This window comes from Quercus robur, chromosome 8 (assembly GCF_932294415.1).
Source record: "Quercus robur chromosome 8, dhQueRobu3.1, whole genome shotgun sequence".
NCBI classification, from domain to species: domain Eukaryota; kingdom Viridiplantae; phylum Streptophyta; class Magnoliopsida; order Fagales; family Fagaceae; genus Quercus; species Quercus robur.
In genome coordinates, this window is record NC_065541.1 from 34,883,506 (window position 1) to 34,898,673 (window position 15,168).

Sequence of the window (15,168 nt, forward strand, 5' to 3'; positions counted from 1 at the left end):
AACACTCAACACTCTAAATGGGTGTGGGTAGTGTTTGGATAGAAATCTCCTCTCAATAGGTATGACAATGAGAGAAGGAATGAGAAGAGACTACAAAGATTTCTCTCTAAGAATGAGTAGCTCTCTCTAATTGGGTAGGTGTTTTGAAGAAACCTCTCTTAGGGTTTTTCTTTCTGAATAGCCACACATATTTTGTGGGAATGAGGGGTATTTATACTGGTGTGAGAATGGAATGCGAAGAGTCAGTTTTTCCAAAAACAGGGCTGGCTGGCGACTTGACCTCGCGACTTGACTGAGTCGCGAGTTCAAGTCGCGAGCTAACTTAATGGCCAGTCTGGATTTTTGTCGTGTAGTGCTCCAGGTGGCGTGACTGTTCAGCTCCCCTGCATGCTCTGCACGTGAGCAACTTTTGGTGGCTTGCAAGCCGCGAGCCACCCGCGAGTCCTAGCCGCGAGCCTCTGTCTTGAGCATTTTTTCACACTCTCTCACACACTACCCTTACATGATTCCCATCTAAATACAAGGTTTCTAAGTGCTATATTACAAGCAAATTTGTCATGGAATAAAGCCAACACATGGTTGATTAAATTCAACCTTACAATCTCCCCCTTTGGCTATTCCATGACAAAACACCCTAAAACAGACTCTAGACTTAAACGTGAGTTTGGGAACAATGGCAAAACTCACTCACACCTAAATCTAGAAACTGTGCAGCTCTTGAATCATATGAACATGAATCTCCTGAAACACAACAATACACCATGATCATTGTATGCAGAAAAGCATGAAATGCATATGAAGCAAGCAATATGTGATCAAGCAAAGATGGAGTTAAGAAACAAACCATGGCTTGATCAACCAAGTGAACACCACAAGGTAGTGATCACAATGCTCATTCACACTTGGAATGAACACAAGGACATACAAGTTAACATGCACAAGGCAAGACACTTGTATGCTCAACACTCAACCAATGCATAACACACAAGGCATATGCATCTAGGAACAATCCTACAAGGGCACAAGAGTGACAGTACATAAACCAAAATGCAGAACATTTAGATTAAAGTACTGATTTCAACATAGCATAAAGGCTGCATTAAGCAAGGTACATACCATAAAGCCTACAAACTATGCATAAAACATTAACCCTAAAAGCTTACAAAAGCACATGGGTACAAACACATTATATTGAATAAAAACTTAAACAATATAAACTAAAAGTGCATAAAGTTTCTCCCCTTCAAAGTGATGAGAAGCTGTGATGCACTTGGAACATATATACTTGTAACCTGAAACACTTGCACAAAACACATTAGACCCTCAAGGTAAAGTAAGTAATAAAAGGACAAGTATAATGTAGCAAGCAAATTACGATCAAGTAAACATGATGTGAAACATGTGAGCAACTTGATCATACACCAAAACAGTCATATAGAAATGACTACAATGATCACATAGCAAAGCAAATGATCATTCGAACATGCATTCAATGAAGCACAATAGCATAGGGATATATGCATGTCCAAAACACAAACACGATGCAATACAAGAAAACAAACACAATAAAGTTTTATTGTTAACACAATGTCTTCTCCCCCTTGGTATATGCATCTCCTCTATGGAATATCTCTCCCCCTACAAATGTGCATGAGAAATAGAATTTCTCCCCCTAAGGATGTGCACAAGAGTCATATAAAAATGACAAAATACTCCGGTATATATTCTAGAGTATACTGTCCCCCTTTTTGTCAGGAATAGACAAAGGGTCAAGAAGAAACGAGGGTAAGAGATGAAGGTACGAACAATGCTAATGATGCATGAGAGGTGCAAGATGAATGAGAAAATGAAGCTCAAACCCATGACAAAGTAAAATTCTACAAAGCATAAGACAGACATGACATGCTAGGATGAAGAAGTAAGGTATAAACCAATGCATGACAAGGGTAGCAAAGGTGTGTGCAAGAGGTGGCTAAGTGCAATGCATGACCAATGCATGAAAAATGCACATGTGGGGCAAAGTGTGCAAAATACACAACTAATGAACCAAACATGTTCCTAATGAGGAAACATGAGAAACCCCAAAGTTTGGTACTCATCGGAGTCCAAACAAGTGAGAAAATGTCTAAGAGGCATTTTATCAAACACCTAGCATGCACACTATGAACAATAATGTGAAACAATGCATGAATATCATGAAATCCACCCTTAATACATGTTCTTTCTGCCACAAGGGGCCAACATCCAATGCATATCAACAAAAGAAACCAATCCCATAAAGAAATTTGACAAAAATTAAGTTTTCCCAACCCCAATGATAAAAGTCCCAACCAAGAGCACAAAACTCACCAAAACATAATCCAAGGATCAAAAATCAATGAAAAGAGTTTATAATTACCTTATAGATGTTAATGGATTGAAAAACTATTCAAATTGGTTGGGTTTTGATGTAAAAATATTGAAAGAGGGGTTTTAGAGAGGATGGGAGAGGTTTAAAACAAGTTTCCCACGAAAAAACTCTTTAAAAAGCTGATTCTGGGCGACTCGCGACTGGCGAGTCGCGAGCCAAGTCGCGAGTGAGCCGCGAAACCTCTCTGTATGAACTCGCGGCTTAAACTCACGGCTTGCAAGCCGCCAAACCGAGTAGCCAAAACTGGCAGCTCACGCAAGTAGCCAAAATGAGTGGCCAAAAATTCTGACACTTGTTTTTCAAACCAGAACATGTTTAAACATTGAAAAACAAAGTAAGCACTAAACAAAAACACAAAAAGTGATAAAAATCACTTCCAAAAACATATAAAATGATCAAAAATATTTTTGGATTAATCCATATAAGATTGAGCACACACACATCACATTTAGACAAGTACAATCTAACAAATGAATAAGACATTCATTGAACATAAGGCAAGTGTGTTATGTGTGTGTATCAAATGTGGAATAGTCCTTAGTCTAGAGTGAAACTTCAATGATCAATTCAATCAAGTCATACACAACTAGTACTAAGTCAAGTGGTCTATCTCAATCATAGAAGTGAACATATATGACCTCCCACAAGAAAATAATTACATAAGATTGAAGCTTTTCATTTGGCTTCTTACAATTCATATCATTTGATCATTTTGAATCAATACAACTCATTTTGAGCAATACATCTCATTTTTGAGATTGATGCCTGAAATTTTTAATATTTCAATTTGATGAACAAGCCTTTGGCTTTTTGGGCATCATACATTTTCATATAAGTCGCTTTCCCTTTTTCCTAGTCGAATACTAGTATGTGCGACGGCTTTTGCAGCTCATTATCTCTTTTCATTTTGAGATTTACATTTATTGAGCTCTTTAAGCAATAAAAATAAAAGAGTAGGAAGAGATATAAGCACAAGTCTACGCATGTATCAAAACCAACATGACTATTGACAAATCATTCATGACAAACTTGAAGATCGATTTACAACAATCACACAAAGATGTCAAGATTTTTCCCACAAAGATATAAGTGCAAAAATAACAAGCTAAGCTCGTAAATGTACAAAGCCATTTGTACAAAGGTACAAGGCCAAACTCACATGTGATATGTGCTCAAACATATACGATCAAACTTTTTGAATTTTTCACTTTTTATGTGGTTTTGGATTTTTACTCACACAAAAAAAGAAACATAAAAGTAAGATAAAAAATGAAACAATGCATACAAATAAATGCAAGATGCACAAAATGCATGAAGATATGACATTTAATGCATGAAGAGTCCTACAAAGATCGAGAGAATTAGATCAAGGACCAAAAGAGCAAAAGCTCAACCATAGGAACCCTTCCTCATCCAAATGGAACGATTGTTTGGAATGAGTGTCTCAAGAGAAGCGAGACGAGGGTTGGAAGAATGAGAATCGGAGATGCACATAGTCAAGGAGTTAAGAGCATTAAACATTTTCTTTAACAACATGCTATTTTCACTCAAATCCAGTTTACTCTTTTTAGCACAACTTCCAAAAAGCTCAAGTTTCTATTTTCTTTTGATTCTCTTAAGAGCTTGAAACTTAGAGCAATGAGGTCTTAGATGACCAAAGGCACCACAATGGTGACAAACAATGTATTTAGGTCCACTAGGCTTTTTGGGAATGAATCTAGCAACATGGTTTTGTTCTCTCTTCAACTTATGACATTAAGGTCTTATATGACCAATCACACCACAATGGTGGCAAGTTGGAACAAACTTAGATCCATCCAAAGCCTTAGGTTGAGACCTAAACGAAGGTTTTGACTTAACAGGTTTTCTCTCCACCTTTTGATTTCTTTTATGTGGAGGAATGTACACCGATTTGTCCTTTAAGATAGAACACACACTAGGCACAAAGTCGGGTACCACAACATGATTGCAACAAATATTATCATCCATTTTATCAATGGGTTCAGCAATCAAACACTTGGCATGCATCTTAAGAGATTCATTTTCACATTTAAGATCATCAACAAGTTTATTAGACAAAACAAGTTTAGCATCCAAGTCCATATTCAAACATTCAAACTCTTTCAGCTTTTCAAGAGAAATTTCAGCAAGTTTTTTATATTTCTCAACCAATTTGTTGGATTCATTGAGCTTAGCAATCAAATCATCCTTTTCACAAAATAACTTGCTCAAATTCTTTTGAAACTTCTTAGCATTTTTCTTCAAGAGTTTGTCAACAACACCCATGGATTCAAATAACATGTCATCACACTTATGAGGATTAACACTTATAGAGGCATTTTCACAAACATGTGGCATGTTACATTCATCACCAACCAAATCATGCAAAGAGGCATACAAAGCACAATCCATGGCAAATAAACACAAGGGGTCAAGGATCACACTTAGGTATTTAAACCACAACAAGTGAACCTTGCTCTGATACCAATTGAAAGTTCAAATATGTGTATAAAACACCCTTGAACGTTTAGACCCCCAAATACAAAATAACCAATTCAAGCTTTATGTCAAACAACTAGTGTGCGGAAAATGAACATAAGCTATAAACAGAATTGGAAATCAATCTAAGCCAATTATAAATCACATCCATAGCAGAAAATAAAAGGCAAAGATAAAGGGAAGAGAGATGCAAACACAAGAACAACACACGATGTGTTATCGAAGAGGAAACCGAAGCCCTCGGCGTAAAACCTCTCCGCTGCCCTCCAAGCGGTCAATAATCCACTAGAAAATGTAGTTGGGATACATGAACAGCAATAGACCCTCCAAGCCTAATCTACCCGATGTACCTAAACCCTCCAAGCTTCTTGCTCCAACGAGGTTGCGCCGAACCTTTTTCTTTTCTAGCTTACCGGATTCCGCTACTAGACCATAGCATCCGCCATCCTTGGCATCTTCCAATGCTTCCCAAAACTCCAAAAACACTCAACACTCTAAATGGGTGTGGGTAGTGTTTGGATAGAAATCTCCTCTCAATAGGTATGACAATGAGAGAGGGAATGAGAAGAGAATACAAAGATTTCTCTCTAAGAATGAGTAGCTCTCTCTAATTGGGTGGGTGTTTTGAAGAAATCTCTCTTAGGGTTTTTCTTTCTGAATAGCCACACATATTTTGTGGGAATGAGGGGTATTTATACTGGTGTGAGAATGGAATGCGAAGAGTCAGTTTTTCCAAAAACAGGGTTGGCTGGCGACTTAACCTCGTGACTTGACTGAGTCGCGAGTTCAAGTCGCGAGCTAACTTAATGGCCAGTCTGGATTTTTGTCGTGTAGTGCTCCAGGTGACGTGACTGTTCAGCTCCCCTGCATGCTCTGCACGTGAGCAACTTTTGGCGGCTTGCAAGCCGCGAGCCACTCGCGAGTCCTAGCCGCGAGTCTCTACTTCACTACACTGTCTTGAGCATTTCTTCACACTCTCTCACACACTACCCTTACATGATTCCCACCTAAATACAAGGTTTCTAAGTGCTATATTACAAGCAAATTTGTCATGGAATAAAGCCAACACATGGTTGATTAAATTCAACCTTACACAATCCCACCTAAATACAGGGTTACTAATTGCTGAGATACAAGCAAATTTGGCACGGAATAAAGCCAACAAGATGATTGATTAAATTCAATCTTACAATGCTCATAACCAATATTACCATGTATTTAAATATTGAAAAAAATAACAATCCAATTTATTATTAATTATTTAAAATTGATAGGAAACTATTGTAGGGTTTTGGAATCTAAACAAGTAACTTTCAATCTTCTAAAACTAGTACAAGTGCGTGGGACAAAATGGGCTTCTGCCCTTTTTGGACAAATTAATTAACCTTTTGCTCTTCTTTCCAAACTAAATAGGGAAATGCCCCTCTTTTGAAAATCGAGTTTTTCAAAATCGATTTAAACCCTATAGTGACGTTTTCAAAAACCTATAGTGACGTTTATAAGGACCTATAGTAGCGTTTTGTAACTTGATATCTATGAAATCGAGTTATAGGCAATAAAATTGCCTATAACTCGATTTCCTTGATATCAAGTTATAAAACGTCACTATAGATTCTTAAAACCTCACTATAGGTCCTTAAAATCATCACTATAGGGCTCCAAAATTATTTTTTTTTTTACTCGATTTTGAGAAACTCTATTTTTAAAAGAGGGGCATTTTCCTATTTAGTTTGGGAAGAAGGGCAAAAGACTAATTAATTTGCCCAAAAAGGACAAAAACCCATTTTGTCCCAAGTGCGTGTATAAATAGTGTCACTAATTCATTTCAGTTATTCGTGCATTCTCATTTTTGTACATATATATAGTCACCCAAATGTGCATGGAGATTATTGTGCTTCTTATGTGTGTTGTGACCATTGTATATTAGAAAACAAGCACCCATACAAGAGACTCAAAACACAATTTATTATAGACGAAATATGTCTTAAGGAAATAATGACAAACACTATATATCTTTGATTAGATTTGCATCAATTAATTATTATGTTTTCATCCGTCTATGTCTATGAGTATACTTAATTGCTCTTATTTATTTACACATCATTCTATTTTCATCAATTATGTGAGCTAGATTATTAATTTTTTTAATATATTAACAAATTAAATATTATTTAATTTTAATATTTGTTGTTTATGTTTACAAAGTCACAAAAGTTTTTTTTTTATTTTTTTATTTTTTTTATTATGCATTATGTCTTCTCCTAAAATATAATTTTCAACATCTTAAGGACGAACTATTTCTTAAGGAAATTGCGCAAACACAATCCCATGTTAGGTTTGCATTAATTATTCTATTTCATCCAATTTATGAGTATATTTAATTGTTTTTATTTATTCACACATCATTCTGTTTTTATCCATTCTGTGAGTATTTTTAATTTTTATTTATCTATATTAACACATTAAAAAAAATTTGTTATGTTTGTTGTTGTTTACAAAATCACAAAACTTTTTTTTTTTGCATTATTTCCAATAGAAACTTGCACTAACAAGAAAAAATACTCCTACAGAACTCAAGGTTTAGAGGAGGGAATCAAAATAGAGCAACCAAATTCAAATTTGAAATAGCTACTTCAAATTGCATCAAAGTTCCTACATAATACTCAATGCTCTTACTTTTGCGAGGTAACTTTGAGGGCATTGGTGTTACAGGATCCATGTAAGTACATGAAAGTAGTAGCAAAGTTAATTGATGGCATATGATGCGTGATAGCACATAATATACATTCAGATCCCGTCAAAGTAAAATGGTGAAGAAATTTTCGGGTAGTTAACCTCAAGTTGTTAGATTTGAGTACATATGAACAACAAACAAATCAAATGGGACATCGAGCTTTATGATACGAACGTATAAGAGAAAATTCTTACCACGATTCTTTGGAGGGCCATTCAGAACCTAGCTATGAACCAAGGATAAAAACTTAATCCCTATTCCAGCTTAGTGGATTGAACAAATCTATACTGACCCTTAAAAATACCTTCCTCATCAAGGAGGAACATACCCTAAATCACCTACTTCAATGACTAACAACTCAGTACAGCTTTTGATTTTCTAAATTAAAGTTTCAATCCATTTTGAGTTTATAATTTCAAGGACAAAGTCTCAACCCACTGTGAGAAAACAAAATAATTTCATGACCAAAGTCTCAACCCATTATAGTCATTCTACACAAGTGTAGAAATAATAACACTAATGCAGCTGACTTGCATATAGTGGATAAGGGAATTCCATGCTTTCCTTTTCCAAATAGTCCTTTCAAAAATGGCCAGAAGCATAGCACCAACCACACACTACACAAGACCTCGCCTAGCCCTGAACCAAGCCCATCATGAGCTGGCGGTTGCAGATTTAACAAGCTCACAACGAGCGCAGTCAAGTGCACCATTAAAATGGTTGTGCCTGGCACAAAAATTGGGGACTCGTCAAAGGTGAACCTACCGGCATCTACATCATGAGCGCCATTACTAGAAGTGGATTTGTCTTTCTTTGTAACTTCAAAGACTGTCTCGGATATTCTTAAAAGTTTGAGAATGACACTTAGAAATCCAAACAACCATGCAGTCATTGTGGTTATTCTTGCCATTCTCTGGTTGTTCCACCAAGCTCGGACTGAGAGGCCAGCTCTTAGGTACTCGGATAGAGTGTAAAGGTGGTAGATGACAAAAACAACTATTGCTATATAAAAGGCTTGCTCTTGGACCTGCATGAACACAGTTTTAGCTTCCAATAATGTAAACAGCTGTATCAAGTTGATTGACCTCTATTAATGACATGAAAAATGAGTGATTTATATTTTCATTGTCACAGCATCAATATGATTTGTCAAATTTGGACTTATTCCCCATGTATTCTATTACTATATGATGAACATGATCATTATGCATGATATAAGATATTAAACTACTTGTTTAGCCAAAAAAAAAAAAGATTTAAACTACTTAAATGTACATAAAAAGAATAAAATGCATGGGAAGGTACCTTGGGCAAGAAATGGGAGTTTGTGATGATACAATACGCGGGAAGAAAAGCATAGCATAACTCTGGGATAGAGCGTAGGCCCCACGTGAGGACCCATAGATAGGCCAAGCACTGCCTCCAATGGAGCTTTGCAAAAAGGGTGGCCAATATGGGACAGTCTTTGCTTAAGAGAACTTCAAGCAGACCGGTAGCCCACCTCTTCTGTTGGGTCATTGCGGCAGGCCCACCAGAAGGTGCACACCCTAAAAAGGCCTGTGGGTTGGGCCTTAGAAAAGCGGACTTCCAACCTTTACTATGAATCCTTAGCCCAGTGAGAATATCCTCTGCTGTGGATCCATATAACCAACCCAGCTAGAAAAAATTATAATAATGATGAGAGTGGCCCAACCAAAAGAAAAAGCTAACAAAAGTATGAATAATATCACGTCAAACTAGATTTCAAAAAAATAAAAAATTGAATGTTTACAACAATGAGAGTGGAGGATTCGACTCTAAATCTGTTTATATAAAATGCTAATAGGCAATGGCACTAAACTACAAGATTTTTTACTAAATTAATTCCACCATAAAATAGAAAGAGAATTTTTTTTTTTTTAAATATCCATTAATATAATGAGGACTACCAATTCCAGGTGTTTCTAATAGTGATAACTAGAATTTAAAAATGAGGGAAATTTAAATATGAATATCAATGGTTTCAATATTATGTCTTATATAAAAATAAAATAAAATAAAAATGTAAATATATAATGCATAGTTAGTATTTTTTTTTTTTTTTTGGTAAACGCATAGTTAGTAGTTAGTACCATTAATTTTATTCTCTAACCTGTCTACCCCAGCTAGTACCATGCTCATACCCACAACCGGCAACTTGGTATGCTGTGTCAATTGAGTTTGAAAGATGATCTGGTGAATTTGTCTTTCCCTTCAAAGCATGAGCAACTGATTTCATCAACTCCTTTGAACTCCCAACTCTTTTTAGTATTTCCTCTGCCAAACCCAATGTATTAAAATATATATATACAGTTGATGATGCTATAAAAAATTTAAAAAAAAAAAAAAAAGAATAGAAAATTACATAACTAACCTTATGCTTATCATTTCTAGTGTTACCAATAAAATTAATTCACATAAAACTATTAAAAATAAATTTTCTATTTATTTTGTTTGTAGAGGAATGGTAAATGAAAATTTAAATTTATTTTCTTACCATTTACTGAATCTATATTATCTAGCTGTAAGCCATATATAACTTTTCTTCTATGAAAACATCCTGTTCCCCCATAGATGAATCCTTGCAGTCCAGAAAATCCGCGTGCCATATACTAGCAATACCAAACCAAACCAATTAGTGAGTACTTTTCGTTAGTGCATATATAGCACGCTATAATCTATATTCTATATATGGTACAAATTACATTGTTTGTAGTTAGGAGAGAGAAGGAAAAAGACTCTTGTTTGTGAAGATTTGAAAATTTGACTCACTTCAAGCATAACCACAAATTGATTGCCATAAGGATCATCCTTTAATCCATCATAGAAAGCCGGTGAGAACTGAACAAATGCTATTTCTTTTTCACTATTCGAGCCAAGTAGGAGGCACATTGCATGAAGAACAATCTTTGGATTATTGGCATACATATCGCAGTCTACATTCAGCATGTAGGGGGCATTTGTCATCAACCCAGAGACTCTGGTCTACTCACAATATAAAAACAATAAAATGGAAGTTAAATAAATATCAAAGCTATTAGGTTTTATAAAAATCATATAAGAGTTTTTGAAATTTCTTTGGCGTAAGAAACATCTTACTAAAACATTCATAGCACCCGCTTTATAATGATGTGAATGATTTGCCCTCTTCTCTCTAGATAGATAGACCAAACCTGGCAACCCATCTAAAAGACCTTCCTTGTTCTCCCATATAACCTACAATAACAAAACCAAAATAAGCCTTTTAGAAGGCTTCATTACCATTTTACTAGTGATTCTTAACGTAAATTTGAATTCACTTTGAATTTGTGCACTTTCATTCAGTGTTAACCATGAATTTTTGTTTAAGGGTATATATACATATACATAGTGTGTATATACATCTTAGGGCTGGCTCGATAAAGTTAGGGCCTAAGATGATAAATTTAAGTGGTGTTTTATATTTAACTATCAATAAAATAAATTTGTGTAACACTAACTAAACAAAGTTTAATTTGATGAATTAATACTATGCAAACTAAATTTAATTTTATATAGGGAATCAAATATATTGATTCAAAGGTTTAATAAAAAGAAATAAAAATTTATTATTTTTTAAGAAAAGATGTTTACTTTACCTTAATCAGATAAGATGATGCATTATTATAACTTTTGATGATGTTAAGAAAGAAACAGAAATTGTCTAGTGTGTGGCCATATAAAAGATTAGGTAACTAATATTGAAAATCTTCCATATATAATATTGATTTACGAAATTTAAAGCCAACAATTTTTTCCCCAACGTGATTATGGTTTTCAATTGAGTTGAGTTTTTATTAGTCTAATATTTCATCGACCCTTTTGGAGGTGAGAAAAATAGTAGACTAACTTCTTTTTTCTTTTTTTTTTAAACCGGTTATTTTCATTAAATTTTGGAAAATGCTAAAGTCATTAAAACTTTTAGGATAAATTGCAAACTACACTTCTAAAGTCTACAAACTACAATCCTATAGTGTGTGTATAAATCTTAGGGTTGGCTCAATAGAGTTGCCTAAGATGATAAATTTAAGTGGTGTTTTATATCTAAATATCAATAAAAAAAAATAAAAAAAATTATGTAACACTAACTAAAAATAACCACTCTAGATCTATAAAAAAAAAAAAAAGAATAATCACACACTACATCAGCACTCTGTAAAAAAAATTGTAAAATAGTTTGTGGTTTTAACATTTTTCATATTATTTTACAAGTAATATTACAACCATAAATTATTTTACAACATTTTTACAAATTGTTGTTATGACTAATTCTTACTGGTTCTCATATGAACTCATTACTAATATTATTTTTTTCATTTATTAATAACTACTCACTACATCAATAATTTGTAAAAACATTTGTATTTCTAGCATTTTCCATTTTTTACACTAAAGATGACGCATTTCCTAAAATGATAGCATATTAATCTGGAATACTGCTTAATGCTGGAGAAATTATACCGTCCTCATGGTGAACCACGTCACTTGTATATCATTCTAATAAAAGACTCATACCTATTTAAAATTACTAAGTCAGTTGTTAATTTTTATTTAAATTTTTTTTTCTAACTTGGCATTTTAAAATAAGTAAAAATCTCTTAGTGGAATGATATAATTTCTCCTAATGCTGTATGCATGCATGCACTAGGCAAGAGCCTAACTGCCGACACTATAAAAGAGGGATCTAGCTTTTGTCCAGTGACCAGTGCCACTGAACATGTTGAATTACGCACACATGTTTGTATTCTGATGAGTCCAGTAACCACCGGCTGCCAGACACCATACAGAAGCCGAACCCATAAAAGAGTACCTTGAGTATGGTTGGATGATTTTTTCTGTCTATTTCGGAGAAAACTGTTAAATCACATGGCACGATGTTTTGGTTTTGGACGGCATCCTCGATTTTTGCACTAAGCTGTTCATACTCATCCTACAAAACATGAAAGACAAACAAGTCAACAAACAAGAAGATAAGGCATTCTGTATCTGTTGTCCCTTGTATTAGAGACAAAACTAATTCCCTCCACATCTCACCTCAATAATTGTAAATAATTGTAGAAAATGTTGTCCTTAGATTTATTGTATTAAGATACCATTGACAACATATGCTCTCTAAGATATTCTAACTTTTTAGATTTAAGATAATAATATTCAGATCCAAGTCTAACTACACCTTCAAATTACCTTCATCCGTTTCCACTCTTGTTGAAAGTTACTTGAAGTATCACTGCCACTGGCCGTTGAGGAATCATCACCTGAAAAGTATCTAAAAGGAGCTCTCACTTGAACATTGTACTTGTTACAAAATGGAACCCAAAGCTTGGCAAACTTTGAGGCCTCGACAAGAGAGTAATAGGTGAGAGGAGAACAGCCATCATCAGATACATAGCAAGCTAGCTTGTGAGAAGGGTAATCAACTGCCAACAAAGAGAGCACAGTGTTCACGGTGATGATAGGGGGTTCCAGCACTGGGTCTGCGGTTGTGACAAACATGTCCACTGAGGGAAGTTCAACTTCGGGTACCCTTATATGAAAAAATCACAAATTAAAAGTTAGGAGCAACATAAAAAAAAATCATTCATATATGCTTCAAACCAGGTAAAATTCATAGCAAAAATGACACATCAGAGATTTCACTACGATGAAGGAAAAGCAATGCAAAATGATAGTGTAATCATTAAAATCATAGCATGATTGAAGATTAGAGAATTGTAGACAAGAGGATATTTTATACCTTTGCAAGAGGCGGTCTGGATAGGTGTTGTAGTCCACAAGAGTCCATTTGGTGCTGATGACAAGAACCCAAGTGAAAGTGAACCATGACTCGCATAGGAAGGCTAGGATCCAAGTGAAACCATAATGGTTGAGGAAGTAGAGACGATAAACAAGGAGTAAAAAAAGAAGAAAGAAGATAATGATATCAAACCCTCTCTGTATAGTATTTTTACGAGGGATTTTCTCAAATAGAGGGAGAGAGGTGGTTGTGTTCGCCATGAAGGAAATAAGAAAAGAATTCCAGTTAGATTTTAGTTTTACATCTTCCAAAGCATCACTACCAATTTATTTATCTCCCACTAATTCCTTATCATTAACTGTTGTTATTGAACCCTTTGAATTATTGTTGCACAGTACCATTGCTCTTGAAGTATTACAAGTAACGACAATGTTCTTGGAAGTACTACCACGCGGTAAGTACAATCATTTTTCTACGGTATTAAAAAAAATATATATATATATATATTTATATATAGTTCTAGTTAGTAGTTTTAAATTCAAATTTCGTCTAAATTAAAAATTAATTAGTATTTTATTTAATTGAAAAATAATATAATTATTAAAAAAAATTAGAAAAAAAAAACGTACAGTTATTTCTCTTTCTTTTATCTCACTGTAACAAATAAAAACAACAACAAACAAAGCATAATGCTGATGGTTGCATCCCTTTTGCAGCATTATATCACGTGCCGCTGTGACTGTGCTGAGTGTGCTCAATAGTCATTCAAAAGCGGATACATCTCCCTTTTTCACCAGTGGTTTGAAATGAGTTGGGTAACGGTGGCTTTTAGTCAAATCAATTAGTAAAATTTTAGTGGTCTAATAATTAGAGATTTGAAATTTAAACTATGTTTATAAAAAATAAACTAATAGATATTTTTTTTTAAAGATCTAATTGGTATTTTAGCATAATAATAAAAATTATTTTTTATAAAGTGAATATTATAAGATAAAATCCTACTGTATTTATAAAAGGAAAATAATCATTTATCCACTTGACCAGAAACCTACTCTGACAAAACCTACACATAAAATTATTAAAAAAAACAAAACAAAACTACATATACAAATCACATGCTTTTAAACGTCTCGGACCTCCCAGATTGATCCTTGCTGGTTCAGTTTGAGATATGAATGGCCCAAATCTCTTTTGTATTTGTTTCTTTCTTTCGCCTTTCTCGTTAAATAGGAATTATTCACCAAAGTTTTTTTTTTTTTTTTTAATTAAATTTTTTATTATCTACTTATGATTTAAAAAATAGTGATGCTAGAGATACAACAATTTTATTACATAGTTACAAATTGATTTGTCACAAAACATTAAAAGAAAAAATTTATACTTTCATTTATTAGGTAATTGAAACTCTCTAAAAAAAAAGGTAGTTGAAACCTACCAATTATATTTTATTGTCATATTAGTTTGTAAGTTCTATGTGGTAAAACTTGGCAAAAATGGCCAAATACCAGCTTTGGCCAAAATAATTTGCATTTTACCATTGTTTAAGAAATAATTAGTAATCTACTATTGTTTTGAAACTTGAGTTCAAAAAGGTCAATTTCTACATGGAACTCAAGTTTATGAAAATCGAGTTCAAAAAAAAATTGACACCTAGCCTGGAATTAAAAAATATATATATAAAATGCCATTGGAACTTGAGTGGTAAAAACTAGAGCTCTATGGAGGGTGGAACTCACTTTCTTTAAAATTGAGTTC

At 34.0% G+C, this 15,168-nt stretch overlaps 1 pseudogene; it reads right to left on the minus strand.

The window, feature by feature from the left end:
• LOC126695319 (cellulose synthase-like protein H1) overlaps positions 1-13,793 on the minus strand; it is a 106,268-nt pseudogene extending 92,475 nt beyond the window's left edge.
• Positions 13,794-15,168: the final 1,375 nt, after the last annotated feature.